Source organism: Condylostylus longicornis, unplaced genomic scaffold (genome assembly GCF_029603195.1).
Source record: "Condylostylus longicornis isolate FDR11 unplaced genomic scaffold, ASM2960319v2 ptg000135l, whole genome shotgun sequence".
NCBI classification, from domain to species: Eukaryota; Metazoa; Arthropoda; class Insecta; order Diptera; family Dolichopodidae; genus Condylostylus; species Condylostylus longicornis.
Window position 1 is genome coordinate 19,038,025 of NW_026578103.1, and position 18,651 is coordinate 19,056,675.

The following is an 18,651-nucleotide window of genomic DNA, read 5'->3' on the forward strand; positions in this document are numbered from 1 at the left end:
TGTTAAAGTTAAAATGACGTCTAAGTAAATCTTTGTAATGTTATAAAAATAGCGAAAATATTATTATTGAAACCTCCATCCAACTCTAATTTTCATCGCAGAAATCTTAATATTCATGTACCTACATAAGACATAAAAAAAATTTTTTTTATAATCTTTCTTTTTTTTTTGTAGAAAAATTCATCCCATCCCGTTAAAATTTTACTTACCTTGGCTTCATCTGCCTCTACTTCCTTCACTATACTCTAACTCACATTTTTCATATTATATGCCACCTTGAATTCATCATGCATTGATCTAGAATTTTAATTCTTAGGCCTATACATAAAAAAAATGAAATCAAGATAAGAAAAAATCGACGAATTTTCTTTACTCCTAAAATATTTTCGGAAAAAAATAAATCGAAATGATGGTTTATTGGAAAAAGAAGAAGAATTGAGTAAAAGACACAAGGAAACAGAATTTTATATTTTTTTTTTTAGATTTATTCGTGGAAAAAAGTAAGGAAAAAAATCTTGAATTTTTTATGCTTTCGATAACGAAAAGTAAAGATAAGAAGTTTTTTAAGAAGAGTAAGAAGTATGAGCAGAAAGGTAAAGTATAAAGAAAATTCTTTGGATAAGAAAAATATAGACTGAGACTTGTAAAAATATTTATGCTTCCATGTATAAACATATAAACAATAATATTATACAAGAAATGGGAAGATATACGGTTAAGTAATAAGAGATTTAAGTTTACCAATTGTAATTGTTTTTATATTGATCTTGGAAGTACATACATGTATAGATTATAGATTGTTGAAGAAAGAAATAGGCAAAGGAATTCCTCCCCTCCAAAAATTGCTGTCAACTGTGGTTTATTGTAACCCTATCATATCTCACTTAATTTTCCCGATTAAGTAAATACCTAGAGGACATGAACTCCTCTCTACATTGAGATATCTCCGCCGAAACAATCTGCACCATTTGACATCTAGAGCAGAACAGCTAGATAGAATATGTATGGCCGTCTCGGCGTCATCCTGATAAAATCTGTACAAAAGGGAGTCTGATTTGTAAATTTTGCACAAGTAATATTTTACTGGACACTTGTGTAAGAAATTAATGTTTTGAATTTTTTCCATTTTAAATTTAAAAATTATACCAATGGAGAGAATTAAAAAAGTTTTATATTGCTACGCAATGTTCTGATGAACAAGAAGAAAACATGAATAGAAAGCTGATTAATTTTTATTGCACAATAAATCTGATATTTCGTCAACATCTGGAAAAATTTTGTTACGAGTAATGCTGCAGTGAAGATTTTTTTGTAAATTTTATAATTAAATCTAAATATCTTCTAGGTCGTGGTGCATCATTGTCCCATTCCGTAATTTACAATCTACAATCTGTGGGCACAAGAATCCCAAATAGTTTTTGGAAAAAAACTGAAAAATTTTACTTTTTTTGATAGCATGATAAAGTAGACCCGGAATAATATTCTGATTATCAATTCGGATTTCAACTTATTTAAAAAAACTTGTTATTGAATAGGATCTAACAAAATCATAACGTATCAAAATGCATATGGGTTGGTAATCCTATAATAAAAATAAAATTGTATCTATTGATAAAATATATAATAAAAATTTCGATTTCTAAATACAATGATAATAAAAACAGACACGCAAAATAAGAAAAACACAAAAAAATCCAGGTAAGGGGGGAATTTAATTTTCATAAAAAAAATATTAGATGTATGTGTATCCAAAAAAAAAATAAACTTACTAAATAACAACAGAATCAAGTTAGAGGAAAAAAATAACGTTAAAATAGGACAATAAAGAAAACAAAAACGAAAAAACAAAGAATTTCAAACACAAAATGTCAATTTATCCTGTGTGAAGGATGATGTTTCGCAAATCGATTTATTTGCGTTTTTGGTTTTCTTTTTTTTTCTGTATTATTTTTATAATTCTTATTGTTTTGTGTCTTGTATTATGTTTTATGATTGGTTTTAAGGATTTTGACTGTTCTTCATCTTTCGAAATCTTAGAATTCATTTATGATAAATATCTTTTCCGTTCTTATAAAATTTATTCTTTTTCTCGTTCTTTCTGTTTTCTATGTTCACCGTTATGAAATATGATGGGTTTTAAATGCTCTGTACGTGAAAATATTAAACAAAAATTTTATATAAAACCGGGAAAGAAAAATCTTAAAGAAAAATTTCTTTGAGTGACGTTTGTACATCAAAAAATTCAGGCATTAAATTTGGTACAGAATTATTAGAATGGAAGTTAAATGATAATTTGTGGTGATTTAGGAAATGGTGAAAATTTTTTGGAAAAATATATAGGGCAAAATTTGAATAGTTATAGATGGGACAACACATAATATGAAACCTGTTTAATGAATATTTAATGGTTTATACTTGGAAATTTTACTTGGAATACACTAGATTGGAATAGTTTTTACAAAACTCATTATGTACTTGTTTCGCAAATTTGGTCGTAATATGACAATATTTGCCAAGACGTACAAATTTGTAAATTTAGAAAAGTTTTACAATTTAAAATCTGGTTAATAGAGGTTACGATAATACAAAAATGGTTACTGTCTCTAATTATAATTGAAATTCCTTGTATTTGTGCTGAAATTCCAAATATAAATAAAATTCCAATAGAAATTAAAATAAGGGCCTTGATTGTATGCGTTCCACTTATAAAACTTTACAATATAATAATATTAATATATTTATTACCTATATGTTGATAATAATTTTCCCAAACCCTCGATGTTTTTTTAAATATTTTAAAATAAAGAAAATTTTTTCAATTTTACATTTGTATTAATTTGGTTTAACATTATTATTTATTTGTTAGCCGTATTATCTCCATTAGTGTTTAAAACGTTAGCATACAACTTCTTGAATTTATATAACTGTTGACTTCCAAATTTCTACCTTATCTTACCTTTCACCTCTTTTACAATTTTTAAACAATTTGGAATTAAAATTTGTGAAAAACAACTTACAGTCTTCAAATCAATTTTTGATTTTAAAGCATTCTGTGTACAACTTCAACTCATATTAAGATTCCTTTAATTCCGTTTGCATAAAAAATTGGAATATCAATGAGAAACTATAATAATACTGAAATTGTTTTGTAATGACAAGCCTATAATTTTGCAAAAACTTAATGACTTAAATATTTAAGGCACTTACATTTTCCATTGTATTTGTCAACAATTCTTAGTTAAATACTCAAATTTTTTAGGTAATTGATTTAATTTTCGGACACCACTGACAGGTACGCCAAAAATAATCGGAACATAAATGGGTTTTCCATTAAAAAACGTATTAGTTTTAAAATACAAATTACATTACACATTAAATACGTAAATAATATTTAAATGTGACTTGAATAAAAAATCAATTTTAATTTTGAAAAAATTGAGGTTTAAAGAGGAAAGCCTTTCTGCTTTTAAAAAAAAACTGTTCATATTGGGACATATCATGTATGTAGGTATTTAATTCTTGTAACAGTAGAAATGAAATGAACATGTTGTTGAGAACAAAAATTAAAATAGAAAAATAAAAATTGAATAAAAAACCAAACAACAATAACAATATATTAAAGAGAAAAGTAAATTTTGAAACGGTAAAAATGCATTTATCAAATTACTACAAAATGTCACTGTTGACGTTGCCGTTTCGTTGTTGTTATTGTCGTCGTCGCCATCGTTCTACACATCGTATACCTCGTGTATTTGCAAAGTATAATAATGTGTGTTTATTACAACAGGAAAAAAAATAAAGAAGAGAAAAAATTTATTTTTACAATTGAAAAACATTTGATTAATGGCTTCAGAAAAACTCACTTAAAAACTTAAAAAATAACAATATTAAAACATTACAACAATAACTATAATAATAATATTAACAGTAATAGCAACAGTAGGTAAAAAGTTGTCAAAAATAAGAAACAGACAAAAAAAAATCGTAAAATTTTTTTTTAACTACAAAAACAAAATGGCATCCGACTGAAATCCGTTTTTTTTTATTTTTAAGGTTTATTGAAAACAAAAAAGTAAATATTTTTTTCGCCTTTATTTTTATTTTCAAAATACAGGGCTATAATGATAAAGGAAATTTGGATTTTCTGCTAAATTCGCTCTAGAGATACTACGAAACTGTAAAAGCTCGAATTACTTATTATGTCAGAAACAACTTCCCAATAGAATAAGTTTGAATATAAGAAATCCAATCAACTCAACTAACCAAAATGTATTCGAATAAACGCACATGTCTTTGTTAGTCGACTCACCGGTTGATCACGATAATAGCTGCAGTGTGTCTTTTTTTATTGAATTAAACAAACGGTGATAAGTGAGTCAAATTAAAAGAGATTCGTACTTCTCCCTATCATATTAATACAAGAGATTGAAGTAGGAGAATTTAGTTGCACTCAATAGAAGTTATACTATAACGGAACATCCTGTATAATTGCACAAATTTAGTAGAAGCTTTTATAATAATATAGATTAATTGAATAGAGCGTAAATTTATAAAATCTTCTGTTTACATTAATTCAGTTTTTTTGAAATTTTGCCGCTATAATTTAATTAAATGTTTTATATAGTTACATAAGTTAGTTCTACAACACTTTCATAATGCATAAGTGTATATTTTAAATTAACAACAAATTTTAGTATTCCGGCAATAAAAATTTACAATAGCGTTTTTATTGTTCGTTTTCACTTCTATTTTTCTGTTCGGAAAACTATTTGTATTTGTATTGTTGGCTTCTTAATTTATTTAAAAGCTATTTTCAATATTGATTTCTATTGTAGATTATTTTGTTAACTTTTTTTTGCCTTTACCTCTCTACCAAAATAATATAGTGTTAATGAATCCTTTAGAATTTATCCATTAACTGGGATTTGCAATAAGCTTTTTCAATTTTATGCAATACCTGTTTATTCCAAAATTCTTGGAAAAAGAAAGGCTATCAGTTTCTTTAAATGTTAATACCCGATATAAAAGGGAAATTTTATGGAAAGAAAACAAGAAAAACGCGAAATAGTTCGTACATAGACCTTCTTATTCTTCTTACTGCACAAAATAGATTTATTTAATTTTTTTTTTGTATAAAAGATAACTTTTTAATTTGAAATTTTCCTATTTGGAAAAAAGAGAATAAAAAAAGAAAAAATGAAGAATATTTTCTGGAGAAAATGAAAAAGAGAAATTTCTTGGCAGGTAAAACTAAAGATTGGCACAACACCATTTTACCAGGATTTTATTTGGCAACTATATTGTTTTTGTCCTCTTTCTTAGAATTGAAATAAAAAATTTTGTTCAAATTTTGTATTGTAAAAATTTTTACTTCGCTTTGTTCAAATTTTTTGTTTTAATTTTCATTTAATCCGATTAAAAGATTCCTCACTTGGTATAAATAAAATTTATAATTCAATTGCATGTTTGGTTTTTTATAAATTTCTGAGAGATATGCAATTGAAAAAGTCTCATTTGATAGTTTTAGTGCCTCATGCAAGCCTTAAATTGCTTTACTATCTTGATCTTCTTTAGTGTCATGGAGATCTTCCGTGGAGGAGACTCTAATGAAAAGTTCAGTTTTTTAATCTTTGTCTCTTCGTGAAGGTGTTAAATACATTACGGTTCCTATAATCATTTAAATATATTTCCGTTTCCAAATACTCTCTTACGAAAATCTAAAAGAACACTTACGGATTACCAAAAGCATTATCAATATTTTATTGTCGTTATACTTCGAGTGACTAAAATGGAAGAAAGCAAAAACTTAAGTGAAACCGTCGAACATAATAATTTTCGGAGATTTTTTAGAAAAAAACCCTTAGTCTTCCATTTGTTCAATCAAAGCAACTGCCTTTTTAGAAATTTCATTGTAATTGAAAAAAATCTTTTAAATCGAAAAATCTTTAATATTTTTAGATATTTTACAAGCAACTATTACAAACAGTTTCTTTTAAACAAAGCAACCACATGATAGTAGGGACAATTAACTATTATTTAATCTTTGTTTCCCTCTCTTATTATCCAATGCTTCTTATTATTTAACTTTGTCTTGAAGAGCGTGTACACAGCTTAAGATATTTTCTCAATTTTCTTAGGTATTTTTATAATACAAACAAATTTATCTACAAAATACAGAAAATAACAGTTATAGTTAGATAAATATCTTTTCGTGATAAGAAGGTATTAAGTTTTAAAGGACAAATGATATATGCGAAAATTGTAAACAAGGAGTACAAAAAGTATTTAACTGATGTCTGATATTGTAAAAGTTTTTTCAACCTACATGTTGTTCATTGCATTTATGTATGTATAATATATGAATTTTTTGCAATGATTATTATTAATGGAAATGTGAGTATTGTACTACTGTGGTCGAATTAGGGAAAAATATTAAAGTGAATTTAATTTTTGTTCATGAAACGTTAGATTGTTTCAAAACGCGATTCCGTAAGAGAATTCCCAAGTGGCGGGAAATTCTAGTCCAGCTGCTTTAGCAACAAATCATTTTATATTCTTCTCTTTATCCTGCCTTATTGAGGATATTCTACATTTGTTCTAGCATAATGAAATTTCTTAGTTTACCATGCAATAGCTTTTGCTTCAGCGTATGTTATAGCTGGTTTCATAAGAATTGTGATTATAATTATTATATTGTGCTCTTCACGATGATTAACTAAGAAAGGAATTACAACAAATTCAGTAATTTTGATATTCTAAACTTGGTTTTAGGAATATTTGAGAACAGCTTTTATATTTTGATCCATAATATTTGGCTATAAATTTTTCTCTATTATTAAGTGGAAGAATAATTCCGCACAATTTTCTATATTACCTACATGTTAAATATTTTTTGTTTCATAGATTAAAAGAATATGAAAAAAATAATGCATATAGGATAACACTAGAGTTTTGTTATATCATCCCCGAGATATCTAGAATATTGGCTAATAGAAAATGAAACAAAATACCGTGGAATGAAGAAAAGAATACACGTAAAATATTTTTCATTTTGAAGGAATAAGAATTCCTTAATTCTGACATGAAGATAAAGTAAAAAAACCTGGTATGTACGTAAAATGTTTATATCTTTAGTAAAACATCTGTAAATAAAAGTTAATTAGGATGACAGTACTTTTGAGAGGGATTATCGGTAAAAAAAAGTGTATAAAATTACAGTTATTTGCTTTAAAAACTAAAATTTTCTTGGAAGGAAAGAAAGAGACGGAAAAAAAAACAATTTTCTTCACTTATCCTATTCATTCCTTTCGTGTTCGCTTTAAAGGTGACACAACTTGGAAAACTTTAAAAAGGAATAAAAAGAAAAGTTTTTTTTTTAAACTTTTACGAATGTCATTGCAGTTGATGTAGAAGTGAAAGTTTCTTAGAAAATTGAATCCTTTTATATTCTTTAGTTTAGCTCCAAATTACCTTTAAAATTTTTCAAGACAAATTTTTTAAATATCTCCCAAAACATTAGGTTTGTCAAGCATAATCCCATCAAGTATATGGGAAATTCCTATCGAAATTTTCAACTTAGTTTTTGTTCAAATAAGGTTTAAAAACTTCTTAAGTTAAATAACATTTTTTCAGTAATGGTCATAGTAAAGAATCAGGAAAAACAGTGACCTAATTACCCAACTTTAAGGGGTATTGTTAAATTCCAACAATAGAAAAAGTAATCACAATGCATTATTACCACAAAGAGAGCAATTTTATAACCATTAATTTTGGTTTTAAATAGCATTTACCCTTAATTTCGTTTTACATTGGTATGAGCATTGAATCATTAAGTGATAACGGGAAAACATTAAAATTATTATTTGAAGACGAACGAATTCACAAAATTGGTTTGTGTCTAAAATTTCTGAAACATAATTTTTCTATAATCTTAACACACGAATTTTATTATATTATTTGAGTTTTTAAATAACAGATCATTGAAAGAGACCTGTGTGAACCCTTGGTCTAAACTAAATTATTTTCTTAGAACAAGCTAAAAGCTCTCTTTTATTAAATATTTTGCTAGTAAGTACTTAATCATCATAACAAATTAATTTTATCTATCCAATATACTAGGAATCGTAAAAAAGAAATCAGTGCAAAGCTGCAAGAAAAATAAAAAATATATAAAAATTTACACAAATATGAAAAGAAACGGGGGAAATAATAAAAAATTTTTTTAACCAAGAAAAAAAAAAAAAGCACACACAACACAGGATACACTTAACAACTAAAATGTTATTATCACATAACATAAATGTAGAAAAAAATACAACATTAAAATAGAAATGTAAGAGATAGAGAGACACCATTTAATATAATATTGAAAAAGAGATAGAGATATATAGAGTGAAAAGAATAAAATTATTATAGTAACATAAAAAGGATATCCATGTCAGCAGATGTTTTTGTTCACAAAGAAAGATTTCAGATTTTTTAGAGATTTTCGAGATTTAAACTTTAAAACAATATAAAAAAATTTTTTTTATAAGAGAATGTAAGTATAAGAAAAAACCATAACCACATTTTCTTCTTAACTTCTATTAAACGAATAAGTGTATAACGTTATTTTTTGTTTTTTGTTTTAACAATTTTCACTTAAAATCAAAACTTTTAGTTTAAAAAAGAGAAGGGTAAATTGGATTTAAGAAACTCTTTGGTATTATTGTTAAAGTTTTATAATGAAAAATTAATAAATAAATTTTAAAACAACTTTAAAATCTAAAGGAATTCAAGAATCTGTAAGAATAACCTTTTTGATTGTTAAAAATGATGGTTAATCCTCTTTTTTTTTACAAACGCCTCAAAACCTCTCTCTTTTGGTAGATTTATTGTCTTATGCCTTGTATTACTTTACTATCGCTGTTCTTCATTACTGTTACGGGAGAAAACGGAGTCTCCACGAGAAGTCTCCACTGTCCGTGGAATAAAATAGGAGAGCAGAGTTTCTAATGAAAAGTTTTATTTGTAATCTTTATTTCTTTATCTGTTTGTGATCTTTATTCTTAAAATTTGAGTATAGATCATGTTAGTAAATCTTAATTTTCGTAATAATTCTAAGAGATAAAAATGAATTAGAAAAGGAAAGAAATGGAGGGTGGCTCTTTTACATTTTAATTTAACAATAATTCACACTAATTGCTACAATAAAAATATTAGAACTTTTTATAAAATAATATTAATCTAACGTGGTATATTTTTACTACTATTCTGTAGCAATGATCTCACTTAGATTTTGAGTAATTTTATCGTTGCAATTACATTTTTCTTCATCGTTTTCACTCGTTTTCAGCAATATAATTTTTAGCCTTATGGTAATATCGCTTTTGATCACGCTCTCTTTAATATTTTGGCAATTAATATCAATGGTCTGAATGGTGTTTCAAATTTGAATCAAAATAAGATCATCATTCGAAACAAATGAAAATGAAATTTTCTGAAATATTTTTTTCTTTGAATTAAAGTTTGGTTTAACTGTCATTAATGTGACTAAATCTTCGTCAGTAACTTATTTTTAAGATTGTTCAAAAATTTTTTTAATCTTGTTGCATAAATTCAAATTCCTTCCCAAAACTTCAATATATGAGACGCTACTGTTACCAAAATACAAAGTGACAATATTTAAAAAAATTACAAATAAAAAAAAAATTGTTGAAACAAAAAATGTGTTTGTTAACGTTAACATAAACGCCAAACAATAATCATTTTATCTAAAGTAAAGAGATGAAATGCTTTTACATATTTTTGTTTTTGCATACCTACATATAAACATAGTATATTATGTACTTATTGTAAAAAGCATTTTTCTCCTTTTCATATAGTACAATATTTTAAGGATTCTTAAGGAATCGTGTTGTTTTTGTTTCTGTTTTTAAATGAATATCCTGAATCACAGCTCCTTTCCACTTTAATATTATAATATGCTTAAGGAATTCCATTTTTTTTTTTCTTGTATGATTTTTTCCTTTTTATTTTCCGTTGATTTGAGCTCTCAATTTTTGAATTTCCTTTACCATACATAATATTATAGATACCATCGGAATCTATGATCGAAGAATAAAGCTATGGTAATGGTGACAATATTTTCGTGTTTTTATTTTTCGCTATTTTCTTGCTACTATTTTTACTGTTGAATATTTAATGGTGAATATTGTAAGAAAATTGTTAAATATTTTGTTTAAAAGTTTGCTTTTGTTTTCTTATTTTTCAGTATTGCTCCTTTTTTGCTTTTTTACTCCGACGAGAGCATTTCGTTCTCCATGACGTTGTTCCATTCGATTTTGATCTTATTTTGTTATAAGTTTCTTCTAAACAATTTCAAAATATTTGATTATTCAAAGTGTCTGGGTATATTTTACTCTTAATATGTAATACAATAGAAACGTTAGGAAAAGCTTAACTTTGTAATGATTTTCTTATAATTTTCTTTAACCATATTATTATAAAATCTTAAGTAAAATGCATGTTATTTCAAAAATAAGTTTAGAGTACTTGAAAATTGTTAATATATATATATGTATAAAGCTAAATGTGTATTTAAATGAAAGTTTTTAAATCAGGACATTAAAGGATATTATAATATTCCTATATAGCAATGCTTCTGTGTACAGATCATACAGTACGGAAATAACGAATATAAAATGTACAGAGGGATAGAAAATCAGGCTAAATAGCAGTATATAGGAATAATATTTTGCTGCAATAGAATTTCATTTATACATGAAAAATTTCTATTTTATAAAAAACAAGGAATTAACATTTAAGCCCATTGTTTGTATTTATCTGTTATGTAGAGGAAAAATATTTTAAAATAAGACAAAAAAAACAAAATTATTATTATTCGCTCCCACATAGAGAAAAGATTATCTTATTGTTGTGCTGAAAGAAATGAAGAAAAAGGGAGGCGGCATAGTATAGTATTGAATAAAAACAAAGACTAAAATAAGGTGACATAAATTTTATCAAAACTTATATAGTCTGAGATAATAAAATGATTTTATTTAAGGAAATATATTTACATAATATAAAAAGAGCATTCAATCTTCTGCATCTCAGAGATTTTCACTACTATTGCGAAGAGACAAGAGAAAGAGCGACTCAAATAAATATATGGTTCTTTGATCATGTTCTCATAAATTTTAGTTTTAATTTTTTGAAAGCGAAATTTTGAGTTTGTGAGCTAAGAACATGCAAACTGTCTGCTTGGTTTCGTTAAATTTTAAACACTACATATAATTATCATAAAGTATTTGGACTCATTGCCTATTTATTGAAATTCGAGTACAAAATAGTATAAAACAATCTAGAGAGTCAAGGAAGATCTTGAGAGTCAGTTTTGAAAAGAAATCATAAATGAATTCCGATTTTATTTACATTTATAACAGAAACCTATTCCTATAATATATAAAACTTCGATAGAATAATATTAGCGATATTATAGTAATGGTATCAATATTTAAATGGCGGCACGAAAGAAGAGAAGAACAATAAAACTTTTCAAAATTCATCCTGCTTTTTTATATCTTTTACTTTTTTGTTTTTCTTAATTTTTTCTTTACGAAAAACTTTTCACTTGGATTTTCATCACTCTATATGATAATCCCCCATATCGAAAACTGAATATCTTGTATAATGTGACTCATTTTCATATAATTTAAACTTCAACGTATATAACTGTTAAAGCCTATATATTTACATGCACATTTATAGTAAAAATCTATCTGTATATTAAATGTACCATTTTATATTATAAAATGATGACTATTATATTAAAACGAATCAAATTGTAAAGCCTTAAGTAAATTGGTATGAGACGATTATTTGATAAAATTATCATGAAAAATTCTTATAATAGACAAAAACACAAAAACAATAGAAAATCTTAGGATTTTTATTCCTTGTTCTTGTAAATATATAGAAAACAAGGAAAAAACCCCAAAAAAAAAAGTTTTTTTTTCTAATTTATTTGTTCTCACTTATGTGAGTTGACATGCAGTAATGAATAATTCAATAGAAATCATAGGCGAATTTATATTAAAACTTTATTATTATTCGAAAAATTTAAGAGCATATCATATAGAAAAATATTAGTGGTGAATATATTTGGTGGCGTATAATGAATGATTATAAGACGTTTACAGTTTACATTAGCGAGCTATCCATAAAATTTCTTAATAAATTTGATCTATAAGAACATTATGTGTACCAGTCTGCTATAGTTTTAATAGCTGCTTCGGATAGTTAATCGAAGCGGCTTAATATTTCGGATGCGAATGTTTAAGAAGAGATTTTCGAAAATTATTTTCAAAATCATTATATAATTCTAGATATTTAAGACCTATTACAAGTGAACGACAACAATTTCGTTTATGCAATTTCCCATAAAAGAATTATAACAGTTTTCTTATTTTCGAAAGTGAAAGAACAGGAGATAATAGTGAACTGAAGAACATTTGATGAGAATTTCCCTCTCTTATCCGGTAGTTCATTTTCAACTATTCTTAAATACCCAGGAATCCAAATCAATAAGTCAATTTTATTGATTTGAATCTGTTGGCTATAGTAAGGATATCTTTCGTGAAGTTCAAGTTATCTGAGCAAATTACATAGAGATTTTTAAATTATAATTTTGAAAATTCAATAGTAATTTATAGAGAAACTATGCTTTATTTCTCACATTTTTCTATAATTCTTTAATACTCGTAAATAATTAAATCGTTGTTCCAATAGAATTTATGAAATGAAAAGGTAAACGACCAAATAAATTGTAAATTATTATTTAATTCAAAAAGTAAAAATAGCATTTAACTATTTTATATAATATTGTGAATTTATATAGAGAATAAATTTCAAAGTTTTTTTTTTAGCTTAAGCTAGGTATTTTTCTTTTTCTGACATTATTTTTTCATTTACTAAATCATTATTAATGATGACAATTTTTGGATTACTTGGCATGACCGTTGAATATTAATCAAATAAAATGTTTTGAAGAGAAAATTAAATAGTAAAAAAAATGAGTCCATAAGTAAGTAACTAAAGTTACATATTTATTTACATGTACCTGCATATACATAGAAAGAGTGAATACTGAATTAGGATGAAAAAAAAAATACAAGGCGCTGAAAGTTTAATTTCGTAAAATGAGAGCCAAGAAAATAAATTTTCGACCTAAATTCTCGAAAAAAACAGAAAAAAATCACAATAATAATAAAGTAAAAGCATAACTGTAGACAAAAATTATTATTTTGGCAAGCGTTTTTCATTAAAATTCTTCGAAAGAGAGCGAATAGTCGTAGCATTGAAGAGAAAAGAGCATGACATTTTCTTATTTCTCTTGTTTACTATTTTCCATTTTTATAATGTAATATTGTTCTCATTCTACTACTCTAATAATTTTCATAATATTTTTTTTTTTTTAGTTTTCTTTATGTGGTTGTGTGTCATCTATAAATAAATTTTTGTTAAAATTTATTTGTCCATTATTATGAAAATCGTTTGACAGTAATCATTTATGAATAAATTTCCTTTCATTGTTTTTTAAATTATCGTGTACAAAAATATTTCAAGACTGCATGATTTTTTTTTATTCTTGTTTTTTGTTTCATAGAAAATATTTTTATCATTTAACAAAATTGTACAATTTAATAAAGATTATTTTATTATGATTAAGGTTTTTAATGCTAATGACTTTGATTTTGTAAAAGTAACATAGTTCTCATAGTAGTATTCAAAATGTAGCACTTTAAAAAAATTCAGTATGATTTTTCATTTTGAACTTGAACTATTAAATAAAATTATAATCAAAACCTTCATATGTTTGTCTATCTTATGCAGCCAGGCCCAATCATAAATATTTAAATTAACAAATGTAAAGAAATTGAATGGTAATTTTAATTTATCTATAACTTCTGCTTTAAGAGTATTTGAAATCAATTGCCAACAAATGTACTAAATTCAATAATGAAGTTTTTTTTGGCAATATTGGAAATTTTCACATATGTATTTTAAATTTTTTAAATAGTATTTGAAAATTCTTTCATTCTTAAAGATTTCAATATCATTCAGGGATTATGATGAATTCATTTTATGTTATTCAAAAAGGCTATATGATTTTTGCAAGAAATTAGCTATAGAAGAAGAATGCAAAAAAAAAATCTTCAAAAAAATTCTTGAAATTCTTTAATTTACTGCGTTTACTGCGAATTTATTTAATTTACAACACGAGCAGCTTTAATACACAAAACTTACTGAAAACTATTCTATAACAAATATAATAAAGGTAATGTGCAAAGAAAACATTCAATACATTTTTTGATTTAAATTTTTGGTTACACCTACCTCAACTATACGCGTGTTCCCCGCAATATTATCAAGTCCGAAGAATTTATTAACTTAACAATCATTTAATTTTTATTATTTTACAAAAGTAACCTAAGTTCAAAGATTTGGTTATTCAAGTTGGTTTTTTTTATTATTCATCCTTAATGCAGTTCTTCTTTAGAAAGGTTTAATTAATTTAACCTCAGTCACATAATTTTGAGCAAAAAAGAAATGAAATACAAAAGTGAAAAAAAAAAACATTTCACACAACTTAATGCACAATAACATAGTGTACATACATATACACACACAAATAGATAATGTTGGAAATCTTTTTCATTTTTAAAGAATTTTGTTAAAACATTTAAAACAAAATACCGGGTATTGTTGAGAAAAAAAAAGGAAAAATTAAAATGGTATAAGAAAAATATGAAAAATAAGTTAGATTTTACCGTAAGAACTTGGACCAATTGTATTTTTCAAAAAAATTAAATGGGTTGTCTATTAAACTAGGTTTTGAAGCAGTGTTGGGGTAAATAGATTACGTGTTAAAGCAAAAACAATCATCCAATTTTTAGGTTACTTTCTACTACATTTAATTGTGTCAACACACATAAGCAACACTAAACCTATTCGGCCATTTTATAGTAGCACCAGATATTTTTGGTTGAAATAGAGAATTTTACAGTAAAATTAAAATCTACTAGATCAAGAAAATATTAGCTTGCTCTGTTCATGTCAACTAGATCTTTGGTTTCTACGTTTCTAAGTAGACAAAGATTTTATAATCAAATTAATAAAGTAAACTAGTAATAATTTTTGGTCAGACCAGGCAAGCAGACGATTCGTAATTTTCGGAATGTTACTTAGAAGTTGGTTTAGAATGCGCTATAATAACTTACTCATGTTTTTTTTGCTGTTGTTCCTCTCAGATAATCGCGTCGTAGCTTCTTCTTATTCCTTTTTTCTCCGCACTTTTAGTTTTCTTTTTTGTTTTAATTTTCATTTCTTTTTTTTTTTTTCATTTGCCATCATCTTCTTTTTCGGTACAAAAACAAAAAAAAAACTCAAAAATTTCTTATAGCAAATCTTATTACATCGCTGTAAATGCGAGACAATTTAAGAAGGATTTATCTTGATTTACATTCCACGATTAAGTTTTCCGCTTTTATTCTCCTGTTTGTTTTGTTCTCTTTTACTTTTTATGCAATTTTATATGTTCTTTTGTTTGTTGAAGAGAAAAAAAGAAACAGAAAAGAAAAAGATGGTTTTTCTTTTTATTCATTGTTCTTTTAAGGAATCAGAAAATTATAGAGAATAATATAAAAAAAAAAAAAATAAGATAAAAATTTCGAGATTATATTCATAGAACCATATGCGTCTGGATACTTAAATATGTACTTGGTATAAAACAACAAAATGAAAATATCGTTAAGGATTATGGGTAAGTAAAACCGTCATACATTAAAAGTAAAAACGAGAACCTTATAATATTTAAATAGTTGAAAATTGTGTGCGTGTGCTTGTGTTTGTGTTTAGTGTGCAATGTGATTCGCTATGCAAAAATAAAACTATGTGAAAATTCTTATATTATGTATAAAAAAAATGTCAACCGTGAATTTAAATACAAAAAAAAAATAGTTGAGCAAAATCAATGGTTCATGTTGTAGCACATTTCCTTAAGACAATTTAAATTGTTAAAAGCTGATAATTTTGATGAAAAGAAAAAGTTATTTTACCGAAATAAAATTATTAATTCTTGCATAATTTTATGAAGAAAAAATAGGTACCGGTATAACGTACTAATAGAATTGAATTTGACATTTAGTTATGTCATAGTGGAGCATAAGACAGTTATACTTTTCGATAATAAAGCTTCATGTAAACCAATCGGGCGAGAAATATTGTTGTTTTCCACAAACGACATTTTAGTAATTATATAAGGGACAATAAAGAAACTTCTAATGAAATAAACAATTTATTCTGGGACTTGAATAAATTGTTCTGGGACTTGAAAAGCATGACATTTTTAAGTCATTGGCACTAAACTTTAAACATGATAAGAGAAGATACAAAATGTAGTTCCATAAGAAAATTAATTATTCATTAAAAAGTCGTTTGGATATTAAACTCTGTAGTAATTTTTCTAACCGACGCTCGAAATACGACTTACCTGAGAAACTGGCATGCGTATTTTATAAATCGTTTTTGAAAAAGTGCTAAAAAGTTTACTATTTCCCATAACTTTTGCGTTAAAAATTTCTTAGTTTTTATTTTTTCGTTATATGCATCCTTAAGAGTGATTGTTGAGGCTGTCTATTTGGAATTGTTTTTTTCTTTTCTAGCGGTAAAAAAAACATAAAATTGGAATGAAATTTTCAAAAAAACTTTTACAATTTTTTTTTTTTGTGCATACTATACAATAAGATTTAAAGTTCGGATAGTGCAATAATTATAAAATTTTTATTTTTCATAAATTTAATATATGAATGGGGTATGAATAATGTTGTCTCCGTTAAAGAAAATTTTTGAATTAATGTCGAAAAATGGGAGCGGAAAAAATAAAAAAATTATATTTAAGTGAAAATATATGAAAAATTTAATTAGCAACTTCCTTTATTTAAAAAAAAAAATAAAAATGAAAAAAAAATTTATACGATGAATAAAATTAGTGAATGATAAGAAAATGTCAGCCTCCATAGTTCTAGATTTAAATTAAAGTTTCATTATTTTAAATAATTATGCGTATAAAATAACGGTTCGGAAAACCTGGAAAAATTAAAAATTTTCCCCCTATTTTTCCCGTATTTTTACGAGTATTAGAAGAAAATATTAATCGTATATTCCAGTAATCTAGTTAAAATAATTCCTCTGTCTGTTGGTAATTAACTACAATTTCTATTCTACTAGGGATTTAGGTTTGTTAATTTCAGTAATTTGAGGTACAGGAAGAACACTGCAATTCTAAAGAATTAAATTTTCTGAAAATATAAAAAATATTTAAATTTTTATAGAGAAATTTCGAATTTATTTAAAATATAAATTACATTAAACTTCTACTCACTTCTTCTCTTCACGAAAAATTTAATATTTAAATTTTTTTTATTCGAATATAACAATAATTTTTTTATCATAATTTAAAATCAAAATTTATTGTAACTAAATAGCTTCATAATTTTAAATAGATGTCACTGTTAACCACACAATTTATTTATTTATTATATATGTACGTATAGATATTTTACAGTGAACAGTAAAAAAAAAAAAATTTTAAATAAAGAGAAATAAAGTTTGTTTATTTAACTTTGGGATATTTATTTTTCCTGAGGCCAAAAATTTCTGACTTTAAATTTTAAAATTCAATAAAGAGATAAAAAAAAATTCAAAAATAAATTTTAGATTATATTATTAAAATATTGGACTTCAATAAAAATCTCAATTAAAATCAAAAGTAAAGTTAATTTTAATTCAATTTCTTCATGCCTCTGTAGCTCAGTTGATCAGAGCGTCCGTCTAGAAAGCGGTAGGTCACTGGTTCGAGTCCAGTTCGAGGAGAAAAATTTTTTAATTAATTTTTCTGCCTTTAACTCTTTCCTTTGATTACGTCATCCATCTGTTTTGCAGTTGCATGAAGAAATTTCCATTAAGTTAAAGTTAAGCTCAATTAAGCGGAGAGAAAATATTAAGAAATTGTCTCTCTCTCTCTCTCTAATGCGTCTATCCACTTCTGGATGTTAGCGGTCATATGTCGTTGGCGATTGCTGTTATTGTTATATTATTGCAACGATGTTATTTTACTCTTCATGGTTCGTCGCCACATGCATTAAGTCGCCTATGTTTGAAATGCCAGTCCAATTCCTGATGTTTCACAACCATGATAACTGTTTTCTTCCAATACCTCTGTTGCCTTCAATTCTCCCTTGAACTATCAATTGTAGAAGCTCGTAAGTAGAAGTATAATTAAGAATATTAGAATTATAATTAGAATTATAATTAATTCTAAGTTGTAGAATCAATTTAAAATTATTTTCCTACATTATATTAATTATTGCGGTTTTTTAATTTCTTCAATTTTCTTATTAAGGCATATAAAGCCTATAACTGCTAATAGACATTTAATATAATATAACTATTTTAAATTGGTATGGTAATAGTTTTTTCGAACAAGTTATAGCAGACAATAATCTTTGAAATTTGAATGAAATAAAAAACCATTAATGTTAAGTTCAAAAGAGAATATCTTTTTACGGTTCAAGCTGTGAACAATATTGTCTCGCAAACAATATAATT